This window comes from Peromyscus leucopus, chromosome 3 (assembly GCF_004664715.2).
Source record: "Peromyscus leucopus breed LL Stock chromosome 3, UCI_PerLeu_2.1, whole genome shotgun sequence".
Taxonomy (NCBI): Eukaryota; Metazoa; Chordata; class Mammalia; order Rodentia; family Cricetidae; genus Peromyscus; species Peromyscus leucopus.
In genome coordinates this window covers 157,805,467-157,819,414 of record NC_051065.1, presented here as the reverse complement: position 1 = coordinate 157,819,414, position 13,948 = coordinate 157,805,467, and the positions used below count along the sequence as shown (strand labels likewise).

Sequence of the window (13,948 nt, the reverse complement as noted above, 5' to 3'; positions counted from 1 at the left end):
GGGAATAAGGGATCTTTCTCCTGTATACTGATGCTGCAGCCCGCTCTACTGGTCTGGGTCAGGGGTGCGTGTATGACCTGCATTTTCTGCTTTCTCATGTTACTTGTGTAATGTGTTCACCAGCAACTCATATCTTGCCCAGGGCTGTGAGCTAGCTCTACTGGGTTTTGTCTATACCTGGATTCCTTTTTCCAATTTTTCCTGGCTTAGAATACTTAAAGAATTTAGGTTCTCTAATTTCCTCCATACTTTCACTAAATAAACTGTTTTTCGATGACATATTTCTGACCAAGGTCATGTTTATATTACTTCTTGGGCATATGTTAAATAGCTATACTTTTGATTGGAGAAGATCCTGATGATTGTTACTAGCTTTTTCAGGAGGAGGTATTGAAGGGAAAGTGCTTTTGATGGTTAATTTTATATTAATAATGGTTTTAGGTCGCTAGGAGGAAAGCTATAAGGGGTAGTTTTAGATGTTTACAGTCTGACCTAGGATTGAGGCAGAGAATACTGACATAATGAGAGATTTCTGAGCTTGGAGGACACAGGAATTTTTTTCCCTTGGATTTGTTCCAGTTTTCTCAGGAGGATCATTAGTTCTCTGGCCAAAATTTGTGGCCAGTTATGGGAGTAGAGCCTTTAAGGCTATTCGGATTGTCATGTGTAGAATATTGAATTATGTCCTTTGGTAGGACACAACCCAAGGCTCTTGTTCTAGCTGTAAATTTAAATTTGATTGCTGAATGTTTGGAAAACTGGCCTTCTAAAAACCAAAGCTTAATACTTACCCCTAAATTGCTGGTTTAATTAAAAACGAATATTTGGAATTTGGTACATGTTGATTTTTCTAACCAGAGATCTCAATTTAAAACTGACCTTAGGATTATTTCTTTCTAAAAGCATACTTCCAGCCCTTCCAGCATGGAGCACTGGTCAAAAAAAAAAAAAAAAAAAAAGTGTGTGCTAAGAAGTGGGGGTGGGGTAAAGAGAAGGTTGCTCCTGTGTTAGATCACAGGAGTGAGTATACAAGGCGGCAGCAGCTGCTGGCTCTGGAGCTCTGGTTGCTACGTGAGAAGCTTGAGTAGTGCTGGCTGCTGTCTCCAGGGAAGGACAGCAGTGCAGCGTCCATTAATGCTGTTGGCTGCAGGGAACTGCACTTAGGCGATGGCTGCTCAGGACTGGAAAGAAACCTTGCTTGCTTTCCTGGGAAATTATACTGCTGAGCTGGTTTGCTTTTTGTTAGTGAAGAGACCAGGATTAGCAATTCATAACTGTATCCATTTATGGATATCACCATCTGAAAACTGAGTCAAAGTTAAAGAGTTTGGGTTTTTGTTTGGGGAGGGGGTTGGCAGCTTTTTTGATATTACCTGAGGTTTTATACTAATAAAAAGTTCATTAGTGTTTTGATTTTTTTTTAATCCTTTTGAAGACTAAAGTACCAATGTAAAGATTTCCCTGAGTACCAGAACATGGTGAGGAGGATCTTTATGTTCTATTTTTTCAATGCAACTGATATGTTTTCCTCTATCTCTTAATTGCTTAAGTCACTTGTCTCTCCATATTAGACCATATTTACCTTCGTGAATAGATGTTCTGCTAAACATCTTAACTATAATTGGAAGCCTAAACTAAAAAGAGCTGCTTTTGGATTAATATTTAATTTTTTTGTTCTTATTTTCTATATTAATCTGTAGACCTCTACAGATTAGATACCTTCACTGATGTTTGACCTATAAATTGGATTAATTGTGTATGTGTTGGATTATAGTCTTTCCACTGAACAAAGATGATGTGTCTTGACAGTAATCCATCAGAAACAGGAAAAACCAGAAGGAATGTTCAGAAATTAAGTTTGGTTTAGGATAGTAATAAGGCAGTAAGAGTCCCTTCTAAGTTTTGATATCAGTCCCCAACTGAACAGAACCAGGATGATCTCTGATTAAGCCCAGTAGTTTGTCTGACAGAATATTTGAAACTGAGCCATCATCACCTAGGCATGTGCAACGAATAAAATTGTGGGGTTTTTTTCTCCCTAAGATTATTACTGCAACCAATACCTGTTCTTCAAGATTCTGTTTGTCCAATTTTGTATCAAGTATTTAAATCCCACAAACATCTATAATTTGTAGTATGGCTCTAGCATTTGTGGCAGGGAACCAAGAAACAATGGTGAGCATTTTGTCATTCACAGATGTGGTTCATATTTTTCCAGTGCTAAAAGCAGGTCTATAAAACAAAACTCTTAATGGTTGTTTCAGGTGGTTTTAATACATTGGTAAGATGCTATAACCCATAGGTATTATTTCACTCATGCTGGCCATTACTATACTTACAGCTCAAGATATTTACAGTTAAGATACAAGTGTTTTTAGCTTAATTATAATATACACGTTTTTCTTAGAAAATAATGACTACTACTTTTATTTCTTGTTTTTTGGAACTGGTTGTAGTCTCACTATAATCCCTCTGGAGGATCAAGAGACTTTTTTCTTAGAAGGATTGCTTGGACTGGCACTTAAAAATGCTTACATCTTTTGATACTGTTGAGTATCTAAGAGCCTGCATACTTTCCAAAATTATTCTGACCTTGTGACAAAGGTGGATATGTCAGCTTTGCCTTTGGACGGGGAAATAAAATCATCTTCATATTGAAATAACTGAAACATTAGGCCATCGCAATCAGTAATTGTTGAGTACATATCAAAGGGAAATTAGATCATAAATAAATAAGATTTTTACTAGTAACTTTCAGCTAAACTCTAGTGACTCGTCAGTTTATTTTGAAATTGAGAGGCCTAGCTAGTGGTGAACTTAAACTGCAAAGTGCCTTGGAAAATGTGTGTATAATACAGGTGGTCATTTATAATTTGACTTCTTAGAACAGTAATGATAGATTGATAGTACTCTGGACTCGAGATTCTAACATGTCTACTAAATGACATGACCTTCATTTGGTATTGTATATATTCTCTAATGGCTAGAATTCAGGGAAGGTTGCAAAAGGTAGAGAGAATAGCCTTTCTTTCACTAATCTATACATACTTTGTTAAATCATGTAATCTTAGGGAAATTGTCCTATTCTGTATTTAATTATAAATGGGGTAGAGATGCCAGTAACCCTGACGGGTGATTCTGTTAGCAAGCATCACTTGGGAGTGTTCTTATTCAGCATTTGAGGAAGGGATCTGTGAGGTAACTAAAGGGACAGTGATGCTCAGTCCAGCCTCTGTGTGTGTCTGTGTGTCTGTGTGTCTGTGTGTGTGTGTGTGTGTGTGTGTGTGTGTGTGTGTGTGTTCCTTCTGAGTAAGGGGTCTCAGACCCCATCCTGCCCCGCTCTTTCCTTTTTATTGATTTTTTTTTTTTTTGGCAGCGTAACTAGGGAAATGACTTATTTAATGTAAATTCCCTTAAAGTATCTTTGATATGAAGTCAGAAAAATGAATTTTTGGCTTTTTCGAATCCTTGGTATTTTTAAAACCCTAAGATTATTGGTCAGTTTTGCTTGGAACCTGTCTCTTCTGTCTTGTAGTGTGAGACTTCCCAGAGTTTTCATGGTGAATTGAAGTGATAGTCATATATGTGTACACTCAGAGGCAAGGAAACCTTTAACAAAAAAAAAGCCTTAATGTTCTGAATTACAATATAAAACAAATCAGAGGCTATAGAAATTTCTGGCTAGGGAATCAAGTTTTTGATTTATACTGCTCGATCAAAGGGAAATGCCAGTTCCTTGCTGCTCTGTTTGAGAAATAGGTGGAAGTATGGGAGGAGCCACAGACCTCTGCAGCAGGATTTGGTTTGAGTAGAAAAGGAAGATTTTTGTTTCAAATCGCCAGCTGCTTATGTCAGACTGACTCCCTTATTATGCTTCCAGTAGGCCTGTCAATATGGCCAAACAGCTAGATAAGTGCGGGGCAGGACAAAGGGCTCTTTGCACAGCAGGGAAGCAGTGTTGGTGGGGGAGGGGCAGGAGGTAGGAAAAGCAAAAGGAGGTTTTTTTTTCCCCCCCAGGAGATTATTCACTTAGGTTTACAATTAAAGAAACTGTTTTCAGTTCCCACTCTAGCCTTGAATTCATGCCAAGCATATACTTTTAAGCCCAAATTCCATATATTCTAGAAATCTGGGAAGAATCTATCCTATCTTCCAAGGGAAAAAGCAAAAACCTCAAGCTTTGTGTGGATTAGAGTGAGTTCCATGTTCCCTGCCCTTCTAAATGTAAGTTGCCTCCTTAGTGGACCAGGTCTAGAGCATCTGCTAGCCAGATTTTAGTAAGGATTGAAATGGCACATTCTGTGTGAATTAAATTTGTATTTCAATACATGCAGTATGTTTAGTTGGGTTTAGATTCGACAAGGTGTCAAATACTGTGTTTTCTTTCCTTTGTGCAGTAATTGCATATTGTTAACTTTGATTTTATTTTAGTAAAAGGAAATGCACAGTCCAACATTCACATGTTTGATCACCATCATGTAAAATGTGTCTTGAAAAGGGTTTGATTTAAAAAAAAAAAAAAATATGACAGGGCATTGTAGTTCACATCTGTATGTCCTGAGCTACAGAATAAGACTTTGTCTCAAAAGAAAAGCAACAACAACAAAAACACACACAAAAAGGAAAGCTACCTTATTGTTTCAGTCTTCCTCCTACTTCCTGCAGAATCTGATATGCTCTGGAGATTACTGCTGCCCCCATCTTTTAGTTTAGGCTCAATCCTATTAGTTTGTGCTTAGCTCTCAGCAGAAGGTGATTGCATCTAGCTCGTTACTTAATAAGAATTATGGCGTTAGAGGTGTGTAAGCTATATCTCTTACAGGGAAAACCATGAGATACTGCCAAATTTAGGTTCCTGTTGAAGTTGTTATTAAAACGTTCAGTCTGTCCTGAATCATTTCAGCTAGTTTTAAAGTAAATGTCAAATGTTACATGTATGAGAGTTCTTTTTAAAAATTGCATTCACAAATCAGACAGCAGTTATTTAGATTACAAAAGGATTCCTCCTTATAAAGTAGTATATGACAGTTCATTTCCATGAACAGTTTGTTTTAACAATTTAATTTTTAGAAATCCTTGAACTGTTTTTCCAAGAGCACATCTGTTGCTTGAATGAGATAAAGAAAACTAGAATGCTGATTTCTTTTTATGGATTGGCAAAGACATGATTTTAAACTAACATAACCACAATGTTGTATATAATATACATTGATCAAGTTTTGTGTCATTTCTCTTTTGTTAAAGAAATACAAGTGTGTTGCCCACATAATACTTTAAGTATGACAGTCTGGACAGTTATAACACATAGAATATTTTGATCTAAAAAGGGAAATTTGAGAGGCTAGTGAGAAGGATCAGTTGATGAGGTATTTGCAAAAAGAGGACTTGAATTCGGTTCCCCAGACCCATGTAAAACAGCCATGTGTGTAATGGATAATGGATGCTTGTAATCCCAGCCCTGGGCAGGCAGAGACAGATCCCTGGGGCTCACTCAGCAATCAGTCTGGCCTACTTGGCCAATTTAGGCCAGTAAGAGACCCTGTATGAGTGTTGGAGGGAAAGACAGTGCCCAAGAAATGAAATGACGGTTGTCCTCTGGCCCAAATATGCATACCCATGTGCGCACATGCCCAAACAAGAAAGTAAATTTGTATTGTGTCACTATCACTGCTGTGAAAAGTTTCTCATCAGCAAAATAACAACAGCATTAATATGAACTTCAGTGAGGTATATTAAATGTTACTATAGAAATTTAGATGGTCACTTCTTCGCCTTACAATCACTTAACATGGATTATTTCCATAGATTTGTGAAACTGAAAGGAAGCTAGTTCTAGTCAATCTCTCTACCAAGTAGCTAGTGCTAGCATTAGAATTCCCTTTGAAAATATTAGAAATCTCTTAAAATGTAGCTTTTATTGCTTCTGTTAGCTGAATCAGACTAGAGACCTAAAACAGATCCTGACAAAAGTGAAGAAGTAGGAAACTACATCTTGATCCTCGTAATGTTTATAACTGACGGCATCCCAAACAGCTCATTTCATTTTCATAAGGCAGCAGTAGGCCAATATGGAGGTGAAACACATACACACAGCACCTCATCTTGCCGTGCAGCTGCTCCACCTTATTTCCTGCTATTATTATCCCACTACGCCTCTTCCCAGCAAAAAAGAAACTAGGACAAAGAGGGGAACTGAATGGGCTACTGTAGTTTATATTCTGATAGGTTGTGGGTTTGTTTTAATGTTCTAAAGCTAATGCATAAAAAGTCTAGTGACAGAGGTAACTTTTATGCCCTTCACTCTTTTCAGATCTTATTCAGAGTCTTAGCTTGGAGAAAGGTTTTAAAGCACATACTTTCATTGGCTATTCATGGTTATTATCACTACCAGATGCCACTGCATTATAAGGTGAAATCCATTGTGTATTTGCAGTTTGTATTACCAGTGGAGATTACCAGTGTATACAGACAGCTTGGGTTTATGACTAGAATTAAGATTTTTAAAGTTAAACCTTTTTATCCTTTGACCTCTCTACCTAATTAAATAGCTGTTTTAATATAAAAATTTTGTGCTTGAATTCTTTAAGCTTTTTTTGAGCACTACTCAAAATGAAAGTTTTGATTTTTATCATTTTTTTGTTGTATTCTGGTGCTGAGATTCCTCCCTCTTCACTCCTAAAATGTGAAGATTTTTTAGCCACCACCCCCCCCCCAAAAAAAAGAATAATTGAATAAGCTGTGTGTGTGTGCTGCTGCTGTTACAGTAAGAATGGAAACTTTGTAATTCTTAGACATTATGATCTGGTTCAGATTTTCCAGGATTGTGCTAGTATATTTAATAATGTAGTGTCAGTCCACAGGGATTTCATTGTTTTATGTTTGCATTCATTGTCAATTTGTATTAGGGAGTTGTTGTTTTCTCTCCCTATGTGCATGACTTTAAAATTTTTTTTTATTCCTGTCTTGTTCTGATCTTTATCCCATATTAAAAAATTCTATTTCCCACCACCAACCATCATGTAGTTTTGTGCCTTCATGGCTTTTGTGAAGAAGGGTGATTTAACAGTCTATTGAACATTCTTGTTATCCAAGCAAGGTTTTACTTATAAAGAACCTTGAGGGCTGGAGAGATGGCTCAGAGGTTAAGAGCACTGACTGCTCTTCCAGAGGTCCTGAGTTCAATTCCCAGCACCCACATGGTAGCTCACAACCATCTGTAATGAGATCTGGCACCCTCTTTCGTATACATAATAAATAAATAAATCTTTAAAAAAAAAAAAAGAACCTTGAAAGACATGTTAGCAATTAGTTTTCCTCTGCATTAATTTATATTAAATTTTTCTTTACTATGAACTGTTGAGTTGGCTTGTTTTTAGAGGAAAAAATAGTTATATTTATTTAAAAAATAAATGTGGTTATTGTGACATTTGAGAGATATCAAAAGAGTGCTTTTTTTCTTTCTTTCTTTCTTTCTTTTTTTTTTTTTTTTTTTTTTTGTAGTTTTGAGAATTGAATCCAGGACCTTGCCTGTGTTGGCAAGTACTATCTATATATAAGACCAAAAGGACATTTAGGAAAAAAAAAAACAAAACTTACTTTCATTCTAAGATAAGTATTTAACCTCCTAAAACAGAACAAAGATGGGCTTTTGAGGCAGTAAGATAACTACACAGTAAGTGTAACATTAGATTGCTGTATGAATGCATTCATTTTATTTTCTCAATTTTGTGGCACAAACTACTACAGCCATGGAAGTAAATGTGTTTCTGTGTCCACAGCCTGAAAAGTGTTAGCTAGAATTGCTTTTTTTTTTTTTTTTTAACTGTAAAAATAGATCTGGAAAAAATATAGAAGCAAGTGTAAAATTGATATTATTTGATTAATATTTTTAAAGTATCTTAAAACATTTCTGTTCTTGTTTTTTGTTTGTTTGTTTGTTTTCCGAGACAGAGTTTCTCTGTGTAGCTTTGCGCCTTTCCTGGATCTCGCTCTGTAGATAGACCAGGCTGGCCTCGAACCCACAAAGATCCGCCTGCCTCTGCCCCCCAAGTGCTGGGATTAAAGGCGTGCGCCACCGCCCAGCAATATTTCTGTTCTTTCTGGACAAATTTAGTTTTATTTATGTCAAATAGAACTTTAATTTGTAGCCCAGCAAAAGTACAAAATAAGGACAGGTTGATAATGTCAAAGCACATTTAAAGATGCGGCTGAAAATACATGAAATTGTTGGGATTTTTGTATTTGGACTACTTGTATTGAAAGAGTGTGTCTGTTTGTATTTAAAATCTTCAAAACAAAATAACAGAATCTTTACAGGTTAAACAATCACTTCATTGACCACACAATAAATAAGCAGAACTAAATTTAAATACCTTCTAAGAATCAAAACAAGTAAACATTGCTAACATCAGCTTTAGTACTCAGAAGTTACTGTTGCTATATACCAGGTATAATAAGTAAATAAGAAAGCTAACTCCAAGGTACTTTTACTTTGGAATTTGGGGTTTAGTTGGCCTGAACCAAATGTTTTTACTTTACTCATAGACTTGATGCTCAGGATTAAGAGCACTTCCTGATCTTCTAAAGCAGTGGTTCTCACCCTTAATGCATCTGACCTGATGTTGTGGTGACCTCCAACCATAGAGTTACTTTTGTTGCTACTTCATAACTGTAATTTTGCTACTGTTATAAACCATAATGTAAATATCTGTGTTTTCTGATGGTCTTAGGCGACCCCTGTGAAAGGACTGTTGAACAACCCCTAGGAGTCTCAACCCATAGGTTGAGAACCACTGTTCTAGAGGATCCATGTTTGATTCCTAGCACACTCAAGCTCCAGGGGAGCTGATAGTCTCTTCTGGCCTTCCAGGGAACCCGCATTTATATGCATATAATTCACCAATAAAATAAATCTTATACAAAATTGCAATGGCTAACCAAGAGGTGAAAAGTAATTTTTTGGTGGAATGCCTTAGTTTTTCCTAAATATGTAATATTAGTAGTGCATTTCTGTGGTGAATAATTGTGCAAAGGATTCAGCTGATTTATTAAAATGCTATTTATTTTCTGCGTATGGGTGTTTTGTCTGTATCTGTTTGCACCATGTGCATGCACGATACCTGTAGAGATGAAAGAAAGTGTCAGATCCGCTGCTGTGGTGCTTATAAATGGTTGTGAGCCACTATGTAGGTTCTAGGAATTGAACTCTGGTCTTCTGTAAGAACAGCCAGTGCTCTTAACCACTGAACCATCTTTCCAGCACCTCAGCTGATTACCTTTTTTTAGAATAATGACAGGAAAGGCAAGTGTTCTGTAGAGCTACACCCTAGTCCTGAAATAATTTTTCTTAAGCTTTTGTGAGGAGGGACCATGCTGTATCTCAGTTTCCCTAGGACAGACCCACTGTTTTAGCATCTCAGATAGATAACATGTGACACCCTTTTTACTCTGAAAAACTGGCCCAGAACAGACCATCAACTATGGAGGAAACTCAGTCCCTACCTAGAAAACCAGTTATCTTTGTAGAGTTCTGATTCTATGCTAGAATTTGTCTGTTGGTTTCTTATTCTCCCCTAGTAAACAATTTTTCAAATGTATTTTCTTTTCATTAATAGTATATCAAGAAGTAGCTAAAGATTGGATTAATTTTAAAACTTTATTAGGGAAAGTCTAAACACAACAAATCAGAAAAATGGGCTTCCTTTGGTTTTATCAAATTGTTAGTTTAAAATAGCCTGTTTAGGGCTGGGCATGGTGGCACATACCTAATCCCAGCACTTGAGAGACAGAGACAGGTTTACAAAGTGAGTTCCAGGGCTACACAGTGTGAGACCCTACCCCAAAACAACAACAATAATAATAGCCTGTTTAGGGATCAAGGGTATAACTCAGTATTAGAACATGTGCCTAATACACACCAGGATTCTCCCAGCACACCCTACTCAAATCCATTTGGTTAAGATAAGGATCATAATGGGACTGGACTCAGCAGTTAAAAGTACTTGCTGCTTTTGCAGAGGATCTGGGTTGAGTTCCCAGCTTCCAGATGGTAGCTTTGTAACTCCAGTTCCAGGGGATCTGACACCCTCTTCTGGCCTCCACGGTCACCTGCAACACATGTGATTCAGATACATAAATGCTGGCAGAACACTCATACATAATAACTTTTTAAGGTAAGGGCCATACTTGGACTTGATTGGGTTGAGTCTATAGATTTTTCTCTCTTTTTTGTGTCATGTATGTTTTTTAAAATATTGTTTTGTAGAGTTTCTAATTTTTGAATTTCAAAGGCTAGGTTGTCGTTGATACATTTTGCTATGAAATGTCCTTATACCTACATTTCATATGAATAAGTGATTAGGTAGTATGATATTGTAGGGCTGGAGAGATGACTCAGCAGTTAAGAGCACTGACTGCTCTTCCAGAGGACTAGGTTCAATTCTCAACACTCACATGGTGACTCACATCTATCTCTATCTCCAGTTCCAGGGCTTCTGACACCCTCACACAGACATACATGCCAGCAAAACACCAATGCACATAAAATAAATAAATTTTATAATGGTATTGTGTACTTTGTTGAGTTTCATAGTATTTGCCTGTTAGGATATTAAGCAACTGTTGATATTTGTGGCCTAGGTCAACCATCCTCAAATGTTAGTTAAAAGCTGAAGTTCCCAAAAAATTGTTTGAGTGGGTTCTGGAGAGATGGCTTAGCAATTCAGAGCACATGCTGCTCTTTTCCAGAGGACCCAAGTTCACTTCCAGGCGTTCATGTCAGGTGGCTCATAGATGCCTTCATTCAGCCTCCTTGGGTATATACACATATATTCATAAATAAAAGATGAATCTTTAAAATTTTTAATTACCAATCAGATTTTTTTTTTTTAATGACATTTGTTGGTTGGTTGGTTTTCAGGTTTGTTGTTTTAGTTTTTATGGTTTTTAGAGACAGGGTTTCTCTGTGTAGGCCTGGCTGTCCTGGAACTCACTCTGTAGACCAAGTTGGCCTCAAACTCAGAGATCCACCTGCCTCCCAAGTGCTGGGTTCAAAGGTGTTCACCACCACTCCCCAGCTTGACATGAGATTTTTTTTTCTTTTTTAATGAACAGAAACTTTCTATTTTTTTAATGACATTGTTTTACATTTTTGCAAATCTCTTTAGTATCAATCTTAATAAAAGACAGCTGCCTTTTCAAAACTGCTTCTGCCTTTAATTTGTGATAAGCTGAAAATGAACTTTCATGCCTCATATGGATATAGTCAGAAAAGGGAAGAACAGTGTGCCTCTTGAGGGAGTCTAGCAGATTTCAGGAGCTCTATCAACTGTGCTTGGAATCATGGGCCTAGAGCCATTCTTCTTTCTTTATGCTTTTGAAATGGTGATATTCTATCACTTCATATATTGTTTAGGCTGAAATATTCCCTTCGATGTATTATTGGGTAAAGTTACAGTTGAATACCAAAGGCAAGATGAGTAGTTGTTTTTCATCACCCCTATTTATTGGTTTTCAAAATAATGGATTGGTAACTTAGCAACCACAGGAGGTGATCAGTGAAGTATTACTATTTTGTGCTCATGGTTTTGAATATGTTTAATGTGTTAGTTTCTTGCTGTTACTATTTTTGACATTCGGATTGTATGTACTGCTGTTGGCTGTTGGCTAAGTAAATCCTTTAAATTCATTCTTACTTTCCTCAATTGTTTCATTGCTTTCTAGTTCTAGTATGACCAAATGTTTTAGGATCATTTTTACCGTTTCTGACTCCAAAACAGTGTCGTGTGTGTGTGTGTGTGTGTGTGTGTGTGTGTGTGTGTGTGTGTGTGTGTTGGGGTGGGGGTAGTCTTTTGCTTTGCTTTTGTAACAGGGTCTTGGGATATATAGCACATATTCACCTGGAACTCAGAGGTCTGTCTTCCTTCTTCAGATATTTCACTAGGCCTTAGTTTGTTTTAATGAGAATTGATCCTTGGAGACTAGAAATGTTCATTGTTCTGAATTGATGCTGCTGTTTCTAGGTCTTTTAAATAAATAAGGCTTTAAAGATACTTTTATTTTTGCCAGGCAGTGGTGGCACATGCCTTTAATCCTAGCACTCAGGAGGCAGAGCCAGACAGATCTCTGCGAGATCCAGGACAGACATCAAAGCTACACAGAGAAACTTTGTCTCGAAACAACCAAAAAGAAAACAAAAAACAAAGCTTTTATTTTTAAAACACCTAATCACCGATATTTCAAATTCAGTGCCACATACTTAATGTAAACTGATCTCGTTTTTTTTTTTCTGTGCCCAGCTCCCAATTTCCAGTGACACCAACATATTTCTTCACTTTTTGCCAAAGTATACTCAAACCAGTTTTAGATTAGTAGAACAATATGATTATTAAAAGGTGGGTGGTTTGTTTTCTTGTTTCCTCTTTTTCCTTAAAGCATATCCCTTCAGGCACAGTCAATTAAATTACAGTATTTTTAAATCTCTTAGAGTGTTCTCTGTGTGGTTATGCCACCAGCTTGATACTCAGTGAAGTTAATTTTTTATTTCTTTTTCAGGGATAACCTGCTTTACAATTAAATAAATTAAAGTACTAGTTACTCTGAAGTTTACAAAGCTAAGTATGGTTTAGAAAAAAAACCTACTTCTACTACTTCCCAATGTCTTCTTTCCTGTCCTCTTTCTCTCTTATACTCAGACTTCACCTATTCTTTATGAACATTACAGTATTTTTTGCATTTACGTTTATTTATGGGTAGGCATGCACATCTGCATGCATGAAGTCAGAAGTCAACTTATGAGTCAGTTTTCTCTGTCGTATGCATTCTGTGGATCAAACTTGGGTATATAGGATTGATGTAGAACACCTTTTTCTGGTGAGCCATCTTGCTGACTCTCAAGATGGTATTTTCTCAGGATACTTCTGTTTTAATGAAAGAAGTACTTAGACTTAGTTTATTTAAATATTTCTCTTTGGATTTTTCAATAACTAACAAATAGTTTTATGCCATAAAACTAGTGGCATAGTTTCTTTCAGGAACTATAACGTCTTGTATAACTTATTTGGGATAGGAATCTTTTTCTACTAATAAAAGTCGTTTAATGCTAGATTATGTTTGTTTCTGGTAGCTTTCAGGTATACTTGACACTGCTGCTGTTGTAATAGCTCCTCAACAGGCATTTCTTGAATAGTTCACCGTTAGTCTTGAAATTCAGGTGCTATTTAGAAGTACCTTTTTTTTTGTTGTTTTTTGTTTTGTTTTGTTTTGTTTTTGAGACAGGGTTTCTCTATGTAGCTTTGGAGCCTGTCCTGCATCTCGCTCTGTAGACCAGACTGGCCTCGAACTCACAGAGATCCGCCTGCCTCTGCCTCCTGAGTGCTGGGATTAAAGGCATGCGCCACCACCGCCCAGCAGAAGTACCCTTCTTTACTTTATCACTTCCATTCCAAATAAATACATTTTTTAAATTAATTTATTGATTGAATGATTGGTTTTTCGAGACAGGGTTTCTCTGTGTAGTTTTGGTGTCTGCCCTGGATCTCACTCTGTAGACCAGGCTGGCCTCGAACTCACAGAGATCCACCTGACTCTGCCTCCCAAGCGCTGGGATTAAAGGCGTGCACCACAACCGCCACCAAATGCTTTAAAATTGGTTAAATGTTTAATTCTTGCTAACTGTGACATCTTAGAGTTATAGTTTCATGTTTCAGCACTATGAAGTTCTAATAAGTAGACTAACAGTATTAAATTATAATAGGCAAAACAGTGAGGAATAGTGATTAGAATGTGAAGGTTCTGAAAGGGGAAAATGAGCGTGAGAGGAATATGCTGAATATACTGTATATACATTATATATTTGTATATACAAATTTAAATTATAAAGGAAATAGTACAATTTGAGATTGATTTGTCGCCCCCACCCCCCACAAAAAAAGATGGGGGCTCTGGAATT

The 13,948-nt window shown here is 36.8% G+C and overlaps 1 protein-coding gene across 12 annotated transcripts in view; it reads left to right on the top strand.

Moving 5' to 3' along the window:
* Positions 1–13,948, top strand: part of Setd5 (SET domain containing 5) — an 89,823-nt gene that overhangs the window by 2,166 nt on the left and 73,709 nt on the right. The window lies entirely within an intron of this gene.